Consider the following 15,439-nt stretch of genomic DNA (forward strand, 5'->3'; position numbering starts at 1 on the left):
CCTAGTCCAATCTCTTTTGGAGGGGATCTGAATTTTGTCCCTAAGGGACCGGTCATCATTTAGAGAGGGGGGGGGGGGGGGGCTGGTGCAAATAGGGGGTGGCTCATCGATTTTTATGCAGGGAAAAAAGGGGGGGCCATATAAATTTATGCAAGTATTCAATGGTTCTGGGAGGAGGGCTACTCAGTTCAGAATGTGAAAAAAGTTACTGAATAATGCATTTAATAAGTACCAATAGACAGTTATATGTGTTGGTGTACTAAAAGTGGGTGTGTACGTGCGATTGTATATCTATCGGGGGGGGGGTCAGAAAAAAATGTGCTTCATGAAGTGGGGGGGTCAGGAAAAATGAAACGTGGCATACCTAATTTTGCACCCCCCCCCCCCCCCCCCCCCCCTCTAAATAATGACCGGTCCCTAATAGTTGAGAGGCCTTGTCAGGCGCGAATATAGTCAGACATTGGTCCTTTAATACAGTTTTCCTCTAGTTTAACCCGAGAATATTTTTGCGCCATTGTTTATTTACCTAAGCTTAAATGCTTCGTACACGAACTCACCTTGTCCTTTCTATGAGGGATCTGTTCCATGCTGGTACAAGAGGGTCCCTTGTTTGTGACAAGAACATCACATAGGCTTGCTGGCAAACTGTAATGGTCAGCAAGAGCCTTCTTCAAGTTTGCTAGCGTAAGATCCTCGTAAGGAAACGCCACAAACTCTCTTGGTTGGACTGGCCTAAACGTTTGTTTTTTGTCTGGCTCAGATGCTAAACGTTGCACGATTAACTCGTGCGGAGCGGAACCAGATTTATTGCTTTTGCCTTTTCCGCGAGGGTCCGGTCGCTTCCTCTTCACCTTCATTTCATCTTGCAGACGGTTCCACGTTTGTTGTCGTCTATTCATCTCGATAAAAGGACTTTTTACTGTAGTTTGAACGAGAAAAGTGCAAGCCACAACCCACACGTGCACGAGTTACCAATCAGGAAATGGGAGCCGCCCTTCTGAAAGGAGTCCACTGACCTTACGTGTCGCAGGCTATGATAACAATGGGCTGCTTTCGAACATTTCGGCCCAGCGTTATCATAGTAAACTTAAAATTATTTTGTATTTGTACTAAAGGTATTTATCTTATTTATTTTTTAAATTATTTTTCACTTTAATTTTAACTTTTATGTATTTTTTAATTTTTAATCTTCCTTTACTTTTTTTTATTGAATTTCTTCAGTAGCTTCTGTTTTCTTTAATGTTTTATTTTAAATTCAATTTTTTTTGGATTGCTTTTACTTTTATTTTTTTTTTTATTTTACTTTTATTTTTTTTATTATATTTTTATGCTTGTTTTTATTTATTCTTTTTTTTGTTTAAATAGGTCGTCAATTTTTATTTTTAATATTTTTGCCCAATAATAACAAATATTTTTTAAATCTCGAGAAACGCAACCATGTTAAAAAGCATGTAAGAAAGCTGCACATTAGCGGTGTAATTTCTACTGACCCCTTTATGATTATGGATTCACAACGCAAATTTTATAAGAACTTATATCGTAGCAGAAATGTTAATCTAGATAATACAGAATCATCGATTTTTTTCGATAGTCCAAATTTACCCAGTATTTCACATGATTCAAGAATAATATGTGAGGGTAGAATAACTGCGGAAGAATGCCAGAACGTTCTCAAAACTTTTCCAACTGCAAAAACGCCAGGCAACGACGGGTTACCCATTGAATTTTATAACACCTTCTGGCCATTACTTAGTGATACTTTGATTAATTCATTTAATGAAGCTTTTATGAAGAAGGAAATGTCCCCATCTCAGAGACAGGCAGTGATTACTCTTATTGAGAAACAGGACAAGGATAGGACTTACTTAGAAAATTGGAGGCCAATATCCTTGACTAACGTCGACGCCAAAATTGCGTCCAAAGTTATAGCGACCCGTATTGTCAAAGTTTTACCCGAAATCATTCATAGCAATCAAACTGGGTACGTTTCAGGTCGCTACATAGGGGAAGCCGCAAGATCAATTCTAGATATAATGGATTACACGAAAACTTATGAAATCCCTGGATTGCTACTTTTTATAGATTTTGAGAAAGCTTTTGATAGTCTGGAGTGGAATTTTATGTTCAAATGCTTAGAAGTCTTTGGATTTGGATCCAGTCTTACAAGATGGATAGAAACCTTTTACAGTAACATAACAAGTTGTATTATCAAAAATGGAACGCTCTCAGCTAACTTTGAAATAATTCGAGGTGTAAGGCAGGGAGACCCCCTTTCTCCTTACTTGTTTATCATTGCTATGGAACTACTAACAGTCGCTATTCGCTCATGTTCAGAAATAGATGGAATCAAAATAGATGAAAAAGAATTCAAAATGGTACAGTATGCAGATGATTTAACAGCTTTTGTGTCGGATATCAGATCTGCTCAATACCTTTTTAAGTTACTTGATCAATTCCAAAAATGTTCTGGCCTAAAGGTGAATTATACAAAAACCGAAGCAATGTGGATTGGCTCTTCCCGTAATAACATCGAAACACCTCTAGCATTGAAATGGCGTAAAACTGTAAAAGCTTTAGGGGTTCACTTTAGTTACAATAACGAAGAATCAGTGCAAAAGAATTTCTACGATAAGCTCAAAGGAATTAAATCTCAGATACGCTTGTGGAGTTGGAGAGGCCTCTCTCTGTTTGGTAAAGTTACAATTATTAAGAGTTTACTACTTCCTAAAGTTTTATACATCTCGTCAATTCTTCCTTCTCCTTTGGAGTTCATAAAGGCCCTTCAATCAATTATATATAATTTTCTTTGGAAGGGTCCTGATAAAATCGCCAGGACAGCAGTAATAAATGATGTTGAATTTGGTGGCCTATAGGTAACTGATTTTACAACGTCAATTATGTCACTCCGACTTTCATGGATTGGAAGATTTCTAAGCGATAATTTTTATCCCTGGAAAGCGTATCTATTACATTTACTAAAACCTTTTGGTGGAGAATTTTTTCTTCATTGTGATTATAATATTAATGACTATAACATTTCCCCAATATTTTATAAGGAGATGTTACACTGGTGGTCAGATTTTCGTTCTAAATTTGATCTTGTAAGTCTACGTGAAACAATCATCTGGAACAATCATAACATTAGAGTAAACTGCAAACCTTTATTCTATTATAATTATAATAGCGCAAATATTATTCTTTTAAGCAACTTAAAATTTGATTTGAGTAACACAGAGTCCTTTAACCTTGCAAAACGTAATGGTTTAAAATATTCCAACTTTCTGACCTGGACTGGTGTTCGTTGCGCAGTACCAAGTCATCTAAGAATTCGATGCCACGAAATTAAGAAAGATCATGTCAGATCACTGCAATTTAAAATCGGTGATAAAATCTTTGATCCAGCACTTAGCAAGTCTAGGGATTTCTACGGTTTGCTTATATCCAGTAAGGCAGCAGAGTCCAGAGGCTTCACAAAGTTGAAATCTAAATTTTCTATTGATGATGTGGAAACAAAAAAGGCCTTCTCATTAATAAGGTCCTGTATCTGCGAGACATATGTGCAATGCTTTCAATTTAAAATACTAAATGACATTTTATTCACAAATTCCCGCTTAGCTAAGATAGGTTTAATACAAAGCGATCTTTGCACTTTTTGCAATACTAGTGCGGAAACAATTGATCACTTATTCTTTTACTGTGTTTACTCACATGCATTTTGGGAAGAATTTGAATCTTATTGGATCGCTATAGCCAAAGAACAAAGGAAACTTGAGTTAAAGACTATTTTAATTGGTGTCACAGATACTAATTGTTCTTTATTTAATTACTTAATCGTTTTAGGTAAGCTACATTTATGGAATTGCCGTAGGAATAATAGTCTTCCTTTTTTCCCTTCGTATAAGGAACTAGTTAAAAGAAAATATGAAACTGAATGTCACATTGCGGCTAAGTTTAATGATAGGAAGATGCTAGAGGCTAAATGGAAACCCATTTTGAATTATAATTTAATAGATACATAGGTGTGTAAGCGAAAAAAAAACTGTAAAAAGTAGGGTAAGAATTGCAGTCTAAGGAAGTATTATATAGTAAGTAGAATAAGTAACGTCTTGTAGGTGGTATTGTAAGTAGTGTTCGTCTTGTTTTGTAAAGTAGTGTTCTTCGTGTTGCAATTAAAAAAAAAAATGACAAAAAAAAAATATATATATATTTTTGCCCAATTATTTTATTTTATTATTATTTTTTAATTTTAGTTGTTTCTTTTTAATTTTTTTATCACATCCGTATGCTTTATTCTCCTTTCTTTTTAAATTAAGGAAGCATCTCCAGCTGTTTTTGCTATGATAACAATGGGCCACCATACATCTGAATTTTATTGTTTATTATTGCAGAAAATGCTTGAAGTTACCGTGTCTTAAATTAACACCACAAAAACAATTGACAAGACAACTTGTTTAAACTGAAAACACATTTCTAATTTTAACTTGTTTAACTTGCAAATTTTACTGGTAATAAAAACAGAAAAACTGAAATTAGATTACCTCCTAAAAGCAGTAGAAGGAATCTTTAGAGCGTCTTTAGTGCTCCTTTCTATGGAAAACTATAGAAAATCACCCTAGTGTAACATAACTGTCACCTGGTTGAAGGAGTTAGACAAATATTAAACAACGCTATTGCCTAACTGATGGGAGGATATGTTAGAGACAGGAATTCTCCACACCATTTCGGTCCCTGGCCGCAGGCGACTGTCAACCTTAAGTCTTCGCGAGACTCAGACTTATTGTCCCGGCTTTTCTTGTCACATACCATATATAAGAAACAAATAATAAAAACGCTTCAGTTTTCTACATACGAAGAGAGATTATTATTCAGCTCATGATCGACTTTTTCCTTTTTGAACAGCTGCACACAACTCCTAAAATACCAATTTTGTCATGCAAACGCCTTGTTCGATTCTAAGTTTTATCACCGGAAGACTATATAAAAAAAAAAAAACTGAGGACACTTCTAGGAAAGTTACTAGAGATAAGGTTATTTTCATAATAAAAGTACAAGAAAGATGTTTTTCGTCTTGCCGCGAGCGTTGAGCAAGCAAAAAAATTTGTCTGAGTCTCTATGAGGAATCGAACCTCAGACCTTTGGATTCCGCACTCCGATGCTCTACCGCAGAGCCACAGAGACTAAATGTGGACGAGGCCCATTACGAAATTCGTGTATGACATCCTCCTCTATTTTTTTACCGAGCTCAAAGCTTATCATCTTTCTTATTCTATCAACAAACATGACGTTATCGACATCGCTGATCCTAACAAAATGAATGGACGTCTGTCGTATGCGACGCGTGTCTTGTCACATCACGCTCGTGACAAGACGAAAAACATCTTTCTCAGAAATTAAAGTCTTTACTAAAGTCAGTTGACAGGATCATAAAAAATTCTTCAGAACGTCTTTATTGCTCCTTTCCATGGAAAACTGTAGGAAATCACCAGAGTGTAACCTATCTGTCACCTAATTGAATGGGTTCGACAAATTTTAAACGACGCTATTGCCTAACCCATCGGAGGGTACGTTAGAGACAGGAAGTCTTAACTCTTAATCATTATTCAGCTCGCGATCGACGATTTCCTTTGTATACAGCTACACACAGTTCACAAACTGCCAATTTTGCCATGCAAACGCCTTGTACGATTCTAAGTTTCATCGGCGGAAGATTATAAAGAACCTGAAGAGGCTTTTACGAACGTTATTGGAGATAAGGTAGGTTTTGAAGATTATTTTCTTAAGAAATTGCTCTTAAGAGAGCTTGACAGTACTTTTCAAGAATCCAGCGACAGAAGCAAAAATTCACCTTTTTTTTTTTTTTATTTGCTCCGATGTTATGGGCGTCTGCAATATGGCAAAATTCAGCGTACAAACGGAATAGGAACTAGTGAACTTCACGCGGGTGGTTACAAACGAAAGAAAGTTCAGTTGGAGATGAAAGATAGTTTTAAAGCTACTACAAGGGATGAAAAACAACTCATAAAATCAAAGTGCTTTGTGAGCAAACTCGTGAATTAACACATGATTTTTTAGGTTATGTTTAATGTTATCTGGTTTAGGGAATTTTGTGGTTGATTGACGAGCAGTTGTTCAGTGTTCGCTGATGTCACAAAGAAACAAAGTAACGTTGGGATAAGAAGGCATTACAATTGAAATGATCATGCTATTACATTTGACAAGGGTGGATGATGTCATGTGTTTTAAACGTCTATCATTTTTGTTTCTGGTTCAAAAGAAAAGGTTGGAAGTAAATGTGGGTGAAAAGTGAAATTTACTGTATATCATTGTAAATATTGGAAAATCAAGGCAATACTGTCTCAATGAAAACATTTACGATTCCCTCTATATCAAATGAGACAAACGAGAACGAGTTTTGATTGATATAACTAAGCCAAGCCTGCCACCGTCATTTTGGATCTCCGCCTGGTAGATTTAAGTCACGTGCTAGACAACGTATAATCAATAACAAGATAGAATTTCATTTCAGGCCTATTTATCAATTTTGTGGTGTATAACTTTCTCATTTTAGTACGTTGTATGTATGTTGAATCTTCAGTTGTCTTGAAACTTAAAACAAAATTGTTCTTTACAAATTCACTGAAAATCGGTAGCTAAAATTGTTTGTTTAGGTGTTAGGTGTTGATTTTCGTCTTAACTTGTAATTTCGTCAGTCGCCGGCATCTTCTGTTGATTCACACAGGAAAAACACACGCGACGAAACGTAATGATCAATTTTGTCCTCAATCTCACGCCATAACAGAAAAAGCTTTTGAACATCTGTAAACTCCGAGCGCTTCACAGTAAGTGATATCTTAAATGAATCTTCGGATTGTTTTCAAGTTCAAGGATTGTAAATACAATTTTATGAAAAATGAAGGTTGTTCTAATATTTCAGTGTGAATCCTTGCATGCCTGCCAGTCGCTGGTGCCGCTTGTTGTAACTAAAACGAAAAAAAAAATAACTCTTTCAAGATTATCATTGGCTCCTTTTTCACCCCACCACTATTCTTAGCAACAAAGGTCGCCATTTAGTTTGTTTATTGCTCGCCAAAAACTATCAAATGCACTCAAAAGCCTAAAATCGAAAAAAAGTTTGCAGGAATCGACCAATCGAGCGAGCGAGCGAGTGCCATTCCCCACATCGCATCTATAACTCGCTCTTGCGCATGCGCGTAATTCACGAGTTAAAAATGAAATCAAAGTAATTTTTGTTGTCTTGTACGAGCGTTGTGAAAATGCGCTGAAAGCTTGATATAAATAATGCAAATTAGGTACGTTTTGACCGATTTCGAACTTTCGTATTTTTTGCCAAAGTAAAAACTCGCTGGAACTTTTAAATATTATTTTTTAAAACAGCTCGCCAAAAGGGTCTTTTGGAGCAAATAAAAAGAGTTGAATTTTTGCTTCTGTCGCCGGATTCTTGACAATTACTGACAACCTCTCTTAACCATTTTCAATGTTTCTAAAACGGAGTTCCCCTAAATTCTATTGAAAACTGACGGTAAGGTACACTTAAATTGGGTCGATTTATCTGAGGCTGAGTGAATTATGAGAATAACTCGAAACTTCGTGTCACTCAGGTGACATGAGGACAAGGAAACCCACCTTTTTTATGTGCAGATCAATGTCTTCTGTGGCATGAATTTACCAAAAATTTAAAAGGGAAAACTACTTGAATTGGCAGCTACAGCTGATATCTTCGGGCGATCGGGGTAAAATGTGTGTCAATGAGAAATAGGTTCAGATATTCGACACCTGTTTGTATGATACCACGACTGAAGGCGACAAATGATAACCGTCTAGAACTACTGAACAAGCGGAGTAAATTGGTGAGTGCAGCTGCTAGCTTGAATGGAAAAGAGTTTCAGATATAGAGTATAGATTTTCAAAACTCCCTTGACTTAAGGCGATAAATGATAATCGTTTTGTAAAAAACGCGTTTTATATGCTTTTCTTGTTATTAGCCTTTGAAAAAAAAATTAAGAAAACATTTTTCTACGCCCACACTCACCTATGGAGATGCGCATCTGCTGGAAAGCAAGAATGTACAGCCCATTTTTTCTTTCTATTTCAGTTTTTGCATTACCTTTCAATTGGTGAAAAAGAGAGGGGAAAATGAATGAAGACTACTTTAAATACATCTTGCCAACAAATTAAACACAAAACTAAGAGAAACGCGCCAGTACTGAGAACGTTCAAATATGAAAATGACGACGACCAACACTTGGGGATTTGGAGGAAGCCCATAATGTTAAGCTGGATATCTCACGAGTGAGCGCTGAGCTCACTGCGCTCACTCGTGAGACGTCCAGTTGAACACGAGAAGAGAAATTCTGAATTTACAAGAGACCACGTATTATTTTGTTTATTATCTAAACGCAATAGCTCTTTACCGGCAAATAAAGTCGACTTTATTAACGAATGAAAACATAGGATCCTCCATCCAAGAAAAAAGTCGTAAATTGCGTTGGCGATAGGGCTAAAGATGAGAAAAAGCGTTGAAACATTACAAAAACTAAACAATGGGCGAAAATTTTAATTCACACAAGTCTCCCTCTGGAACCAAACCAAATCAACTTTCATTCATCTAAATGATCTAAGACATATCTGATTGGTTTCACGCATTTCTTGTTTGTCTGAAATATATTGTGGTGCGTCGTCGAAGGGTAACAGGCTATATGGCATGCCTCGCATTTTTCTGAGATAGAGTAGAAAGTAGCCTGTGAATTCGAAAAAGTTCTATTTCTGTAATAAGCGGTCAATTCCATGCGACACGACAAAATGAACAAAAAGCATGGAAAGGCATTTTCCGAGCGGGAATTGAAATATGAAACACAATAATATAAGAAAGAATTAAGACCTATCAACTACATTTTTTACTGAAAAATTATTATTTCAGTTTCAGTGAGGAATGGGCGGACTTTGGGGTCAGAATATTAGTTTTCTTTTGCAATAATGAGCCTACGCGAACGGAAAGTTACGGGCGCAATATTTACTGATTTGTGACTCGTAAAAAGCGTTCAAAACCTCTTTGAAACAGTCCAAAGGAGTTTGATGGCTTTCTTTAGCAGCTATAGGAACTAGTTGCCCTGCACGACCAACAGGGAAACGACGGTCGTCTTCATATAGCACAGGGGGTTTTTTAAAAGGACGTAGCTAACGTTTCCGAAAACGTACCGAAGGAGGGATGTAAGACCATGGGTAAACTTTATTTCCTCAAGGGATACCAAAATTAACTGTGGAGGTTACGTCAGTCTTATCTCTTTCTCAGTATTCTGTTTTCAAATCATCGCCGGAAATACCCTGGTATTTCTCAATTATTTGGAACAGGAAAAGACTACTCGGATGGCTTTTTCACCGGAGTGTATAACCTGGGTGGTTGTGGGCCTGACTGAATCTATCACTATAATAGCTCTGAATTCTTTGACAGTGATTGCATTTTGTAGAGACCGTAATTTTCGTAAACGATCCACATACTTGGTGATAAGCTTGGCAGTCGCAGACATGTTATCCGGGGGAAGTTCTGCACTCAACCTCTTCGATGAAATTGGAGAGACATGGATCCTTTGGAGACACAATGGTACATACCTCAGGTGTTCATCCTCTGGTTTCCCGTTTGTTCGTTAACAAATAGGACTTTTATTTCTCTAGAACGCCTGAATACAACGTTTTGGCCCATTTGACCAGTTTTGACCAGTTTTTGGTCATTTGGCTTTCTTACGTTTTTATTGTTGTCAAGCTTCGCTTTGGAAATCAGCCTCGACACCATGGCGCGGCAAATAGGGAAAGGAAACTGACCATAACGTTGTTCACGGTGACTTCTACCTCTCTTCTATTGTGGCTGCCTCATCTTATAGCTAGTTTTCTGTTTTTTTGCCACTAACGTTTTAAGTTCATTATCTGAAACAGCGCTTTTCCATTTGGTACGTGGTTCAGTTGGTCTTATTTACGCAAACTGTTTTTTAAATCCGATATTGTATACTATGAGAATGGCAAGTTTTAGGCGAACTTTAAGGTTATTATGTCGCCAACGACATCAGCCACACAGACAGGCTGAGATCATTCCCCTCCGTGAGATTAACCCACAAATTTGAATTTAATTAGTGTGGGAGAAATGAACATTCACAAAGGTTGTGTGAAGGTACTTTTGGATGGGAAGTTTGCTCTAAATTCTCCAACATCTGCATTAAATCCAAAAAAAAAAAAAGAAAAAAAGGAGGAACATTGAATTAATCAGATTACGTCAAGAATCATTTATTGTTAAACGTGGTTCCTTTGTACGTTTCATTTGTAAGGTTTCATTTTGCATTTTGTTCATTTGGGTTTGTTTGAATATCTCTATTATTGATAGATTTAGTTTTGCATCAGTTTAGGCTTAGTCTGCGTCTGTTTAATTTGAGTTGACGCTTTTTTGTGTGCGATTATATCAAAGCCGTTTTTACCACTCTTTTTCGCTTTGCTCGTTTCTGTCGCTTTGCCTTGATTCGCTTCCCATTTTGTATTGGTTTGCTGGATTCTGTCTAAATATGAGCACGTTAGACATTGTGATTGCAATTTTAATCAGATTGTGCAATTCAACATTATTATATTATGTCAATATCCTAAAATTAACATGCATTTCCTTCATACTGTTCTCGATATACTTCAAATGGATTTGATAAGGAGAATTTGTTAAACAATCAAGGGTTCTTAAGTTGATGATCATTTCCTTTATTCTCGAGACCTTTTTGTTTTATTCAGGGTGATAATGTGAGGAGAAATTAGATGTAAGTCGATCTTTGAGTTCAAAGGGTTAACAGCTAAAGGATTTGTAGATGAGCTAGGTGACCGCTCTTTATCAATTTGAATTTGTACAACAACAGAAAGAAAGGATGTGACTAGCTAAGTTTTTAATTATTTATCTTAATTTTTAATGGTAATGAGACTGAGTGGAGTCCAATTCGGTCTGCAATCATGCTTTGTTATCACAAGTATGATTACAAATCGAATTGGATTATACGAAGTCTTATCACCAATTAATCATAAAAATTACAATTTGCGAGAAAGGAAGTAGAGACAAGTTATAAAAGGAAGAGAAAATTTTCATTAAGAGACTGACGAAGGAATTAGTGTTTCTATGGTGATTGAAACCAAGGCTGTGATCGGTTGATTTAAACTACAACTTTGGATGTGATTGGCTTATTGAACTGATCCATAACAAACTGTACAATAATTATTTGGCAAGTAAATTAAACGATAATTGTGAATTTTTTAGGCAATCACAATCGAGGAAATTGTAATTTTTATAATTAAGACTGATACTCTCAGCATAAATGCATAATTTAAAGATAATTAACACTTATGCATGTATGTAGATTTGTATTAGAAATAAACCGACATAAATAAAAGTCGACGAAAAAATATGAAACAGCCTCCATTTTCTCGCGCAAAGGGATGTGAATGTCGAGCGCGGGAATTGGATAAAGCAACAAGACTTCAGCATTAAAGTCCTACACCTAGGAGAGGAGGGTGAAGTTTGCCTATCTGTTTGTCTAGCTTTATTAACCTCAAACTTAGGGAATAGAAAATGAGAGAATAAGGATCGGTAAACGGTAAACAAGGAATAAAGAACGGGGAAGAGAAAAAGTGAACGGGGAACAGGAAACAGACAACAGAGTGCAGGGAACAGGGAATAGGGAATAGGGAGCGGGGAACAGAGAATAGGGAAGAGGGAGCGGGGAACAGGGAACAGAGAACGGGAAACAGAGAACAGAGAACAGAGGACAGGGAACGAGAAAAAGAGGCCAAGGGGAGAGGAACCGAGGAATAGGGAACAGGAAACGGAATACAGACCTAGGAACAGGGAACAGAGAACAGAGAAAGGGAGACAAGGAACGGCGAACAGTTTATAGGTGACGGGGAGTGGAGAACGAGAAAAGGGGAATACAGAGAGAATATATCCCTATATCGATATTTCAGTCGATTTTTCGGTGAGCGGTCACAAAATAATAGAAACCAGCCAAGTGTCTGTTGGATAAATATTGGCCGCGGTAAATAATTGATCTGTTGCGTAAAACTATGATTAATTATAACAAAGTTCGGATCTAGCGCGCGCTATCATCGGTTAAAAGAGCGTGCCTTATCAGAGTACAAAAAACGGAGCTGAACTGTCACGCCATCTGTTTAATTGTCTAATCATTCCCCAGACTCTTTTCACGTCTTTCAACGTCTTCCGGAGCAGGAATATACCAGAATTAAGAAAAAAAGAAGAAACTACTAAACTAGGGGAGTAATTTGGCGAGTGCAGCTAATATCTTGGATGGAAAAGAGTTTTAGATATAGAGTATTCCCTTTTTGAAAATCACTTGACGTAAGGCGATTTTTCTTGTTATTAGCCTTTGTAGACAGTTTTCAGAAAACATTATCTACGCCCACAGTCACTTTTCGAGATGCGCATCTGCTGCAAAGCACGAATGCACAGCCAATTTGTTTTCTCTTCAGTTTTTTCATTAACTCTCAACTGGTAAACAAGAGAGGACGACTTGTAAGGATACAACGGTCGTCTTCATATCGGAGAGGGGTTTTTTAAAAGGACGTAGCCAACATTTACGAAAACGTACCGAAGGTAGGATGTAAGACCATGGTAAACTTTGTCACCTCCAGGGATATCAAAATTAAGTGTGGAAGTTACGTCAGTCTAGTCTCTTTCGCAGTACTCTGTTGTCAAATCATTGTCGGAAATACCCTAATATTTCTCAATTATTTGGAACAGGAAAAGACTTCTCGGATGGCTTCCTCACCGGAGTGTATAACCTGGATGGTTGTGGGCATGACTGAATCTGTCACCATAATAGCTCTGAATTCTTTGACAGTGATTGCATTTTGTAGAGACCGTAATCTTCATAAACGATCCACATACTTGGTGATAAGGAATCGCAGGAATTTTTGACAGTGTAATCAGTATTCCCAACAACAGGCGACAAAATTCTCGCAAGATAACCAGAAATTGCATTCGAAGGCTGAGGAGAGGAAATATGTTTCCAATGTCTTAAAGGCAAATGGCTATACAAAAACTTTTCTCCGTAACTGCCAAAAACCAGTTACAAATAGTAACGCTCTTGATGAAAGGGAACCAGCGACTGGTTTTGCTGTTATTCCTTACATACAGGGTGTTACGGAACCCATCAAGAGAATTTTGAATAGCCACAACGTTAAAGTTGCTCAAAAACCTTTTCAGACTTTGGGAAATATTTTCGCCAAACCTAAGGATCCTGTCACGAAAGAACAACGAACCGACGCCATTTATTCTATTCCTTGCAATGACTGTGACAACGAATACATCGGACTGACCTGACTGTCTGACTGACTGACTGACTGTCAGTTTGGTACACGGTTAAAAGAGCACCAAAAAGCGGTTTTCCTATGCAAAAAGGAAAATTCAGCTTTATCGGAGCATACATGCCTAACTAACCATACAATTGGCTGGGATAATTCTAAAATTATCACCACTAATCGGCGTTACCAACAGCGCCCTTGTTTGGAGGCTTGGCATATTATCTCCGCCCACGCTCCTTAAATCGTGACGATGGCGGTTTGCTCCCAGACGCCTATTTACACCTCGTCAGAAAAAAGGGCGCTAATTAGTGATCATATAAAAGGACCTCTTGTTGCAGCGTTTAGATCACCCCTGATGAAGGCACTAGACAGGAGTGTCGAAACGTTGGGTCTATGAATTGTAACTTCTTCGATTACATTTATTAAATCTGCAAACCAGAGTAGTATCAAATTATGTCAGCTTTTTTTTTTTTTTTCCTTTGACACGAATCACAACCAGCGGGACCGATTACCAAAACAAAAACGGTCAATGTCGAGGTCGAGTAAAGAAAAGTTAAATAAATCAATTATTCCCAACACAAATCATATTTGGTTATCATTTCAATTGCACAAGAAAAAATTGCATACGCTCTTGTATGAGTCTTTCACTTTTGTCCTAAGGTTATTATTTTTGCCGTAAGGTTTTTTCTTTTGCTGTGAGGTTTTTTCTTTTGCCGTGAGTCTTTTCTTTTGCTGCGAAGTTATTTCTTTTGCCGTGACAGTTGTGGGCCACCCTATATATCATTTAGTAAGAGACAACGAATAAAAAACCTTTCCGTTTCGTACATATGAAGAAAGATTATTATTCAGCTCACGATCGACTTTTTCCTTATTAAACAATTGCGCACAGCTTACAAAATGCCAATTTTGCCATGCAAACGCCGTGTTTGATTCTGAGTTTTATCGCCGGATGATTATAAAGAACCTGAGGCCGCTTTTAAGAAAGTTACATGAGATAAAGAAGGCTTTGAAAATTATTTTCTTAACAAAAGTACATCGGCACAAATCGGCTCTTCGGAGTGTTGAGAGGTTCGGGTCACTTCAGTCAAGTCACGTGGCATCCTCAATCACCTTTAGTCGTTTGTTTCTTCTTTTTCTTATTTTGTGTTTCTGAATCAATTGCAACGTTTGTTATGTCTCCTACAGTACATGAAAGAAGTGGATTCCAGAATTTCGTATGCAGTGCAAGACAATTGAATGTTATTGTTAAATTATTGCGAAAACGCCTGAAGCTACCGCCTCTTAAATTAGCACCAAGAAAATATTGAAAGGACAACTAGTTTACAGTAGAAAACACATTTATAATTTTAACTTTACTAGTAATGGAAACAGAAAAGCTGAAATCAAATAACAGAATAAGAAAGATGGTAAGTTTTGAGTCGGTAAACGTAGACTCAGAATTTTTTATTTGTCTAACGCACGCGACAAAACGAAACCATCTTTCTCTGGAATCAAACTGTTTCCTAAAAGAAGTTGACAGAATCATGCATGCAAAATTCTTCAGAGCGTCTTTATTGCTCCTTTCTATAGAAAACTGCAGGAGGTCCCCCCAGCGTAACCTATCTGTCATCTACTTGAATGGTTTGACAAATTTTAAACGACGCTATTCCCTAACCAATCGAAGGGTATGTTAGAGACAGGAATTCTTAATTACTAATTATTATTCAGCTCGCGATCGACTTTTTCCTTATTAAACAGCTGCGCACAGCTTAAAAAGTGCCAATTTTTCCATGCAAACGCCTTGTACGATTCTGAGTTTCATTGGCAGCAGATCATAAAGAAACTGAGGAGGCTTTTAAGAAAGTTACTGGAGATAAGGTAAGCTTTGAATATTATTTTCTTAACAAATTGCTCTTAACCTATTTCAATGTTTCTAAATTAAAACGGAGTTCATCCTAAATTCTAAGGGGAACTGACGGTAAGGTAACTTTCTGATAAGGGAGGGTTGTCTAATACACTTAAATTGGGTCGATTCATCTGAGGCTGTTTGAATTATGAAAATAACTTAAAACCTCACTCAGGTGGTATAAGATTGAAGGGAACCCAA

The 15,439-nt window shown here is 37.1% G+C and overlaps 1 pseudogene; it reads left to right on the forward strand.

Moving 5' to 3' along the window:
* The first annotated feature begins 1,502 nt into the window (after positions 1-1,502).
* LOC136284131 (uncharacterized) overlaps positions 1,503-15,439 on the forward strand; it is a 17,294-nt pseudogene continuing 3,357 nt past the window's right edge.

The sequence above is a fragment of the Pocillopora verrucosa genome, chromosome 11 (genome assembly GCF_036669915.1).
Source record: "Pocillopora verrucosa isolate sample1 chromosome 11, ASM3666991v2, whole genome shotgun sequence".
Classification (NCBI taxonomy): domain Eukaryota; kingdom Metazoa; phylum Cnidaria; class Anthozoa; order Scleractinia; family Pocilloporidae; genus Pocillopora; species Pocillopora verrucosa.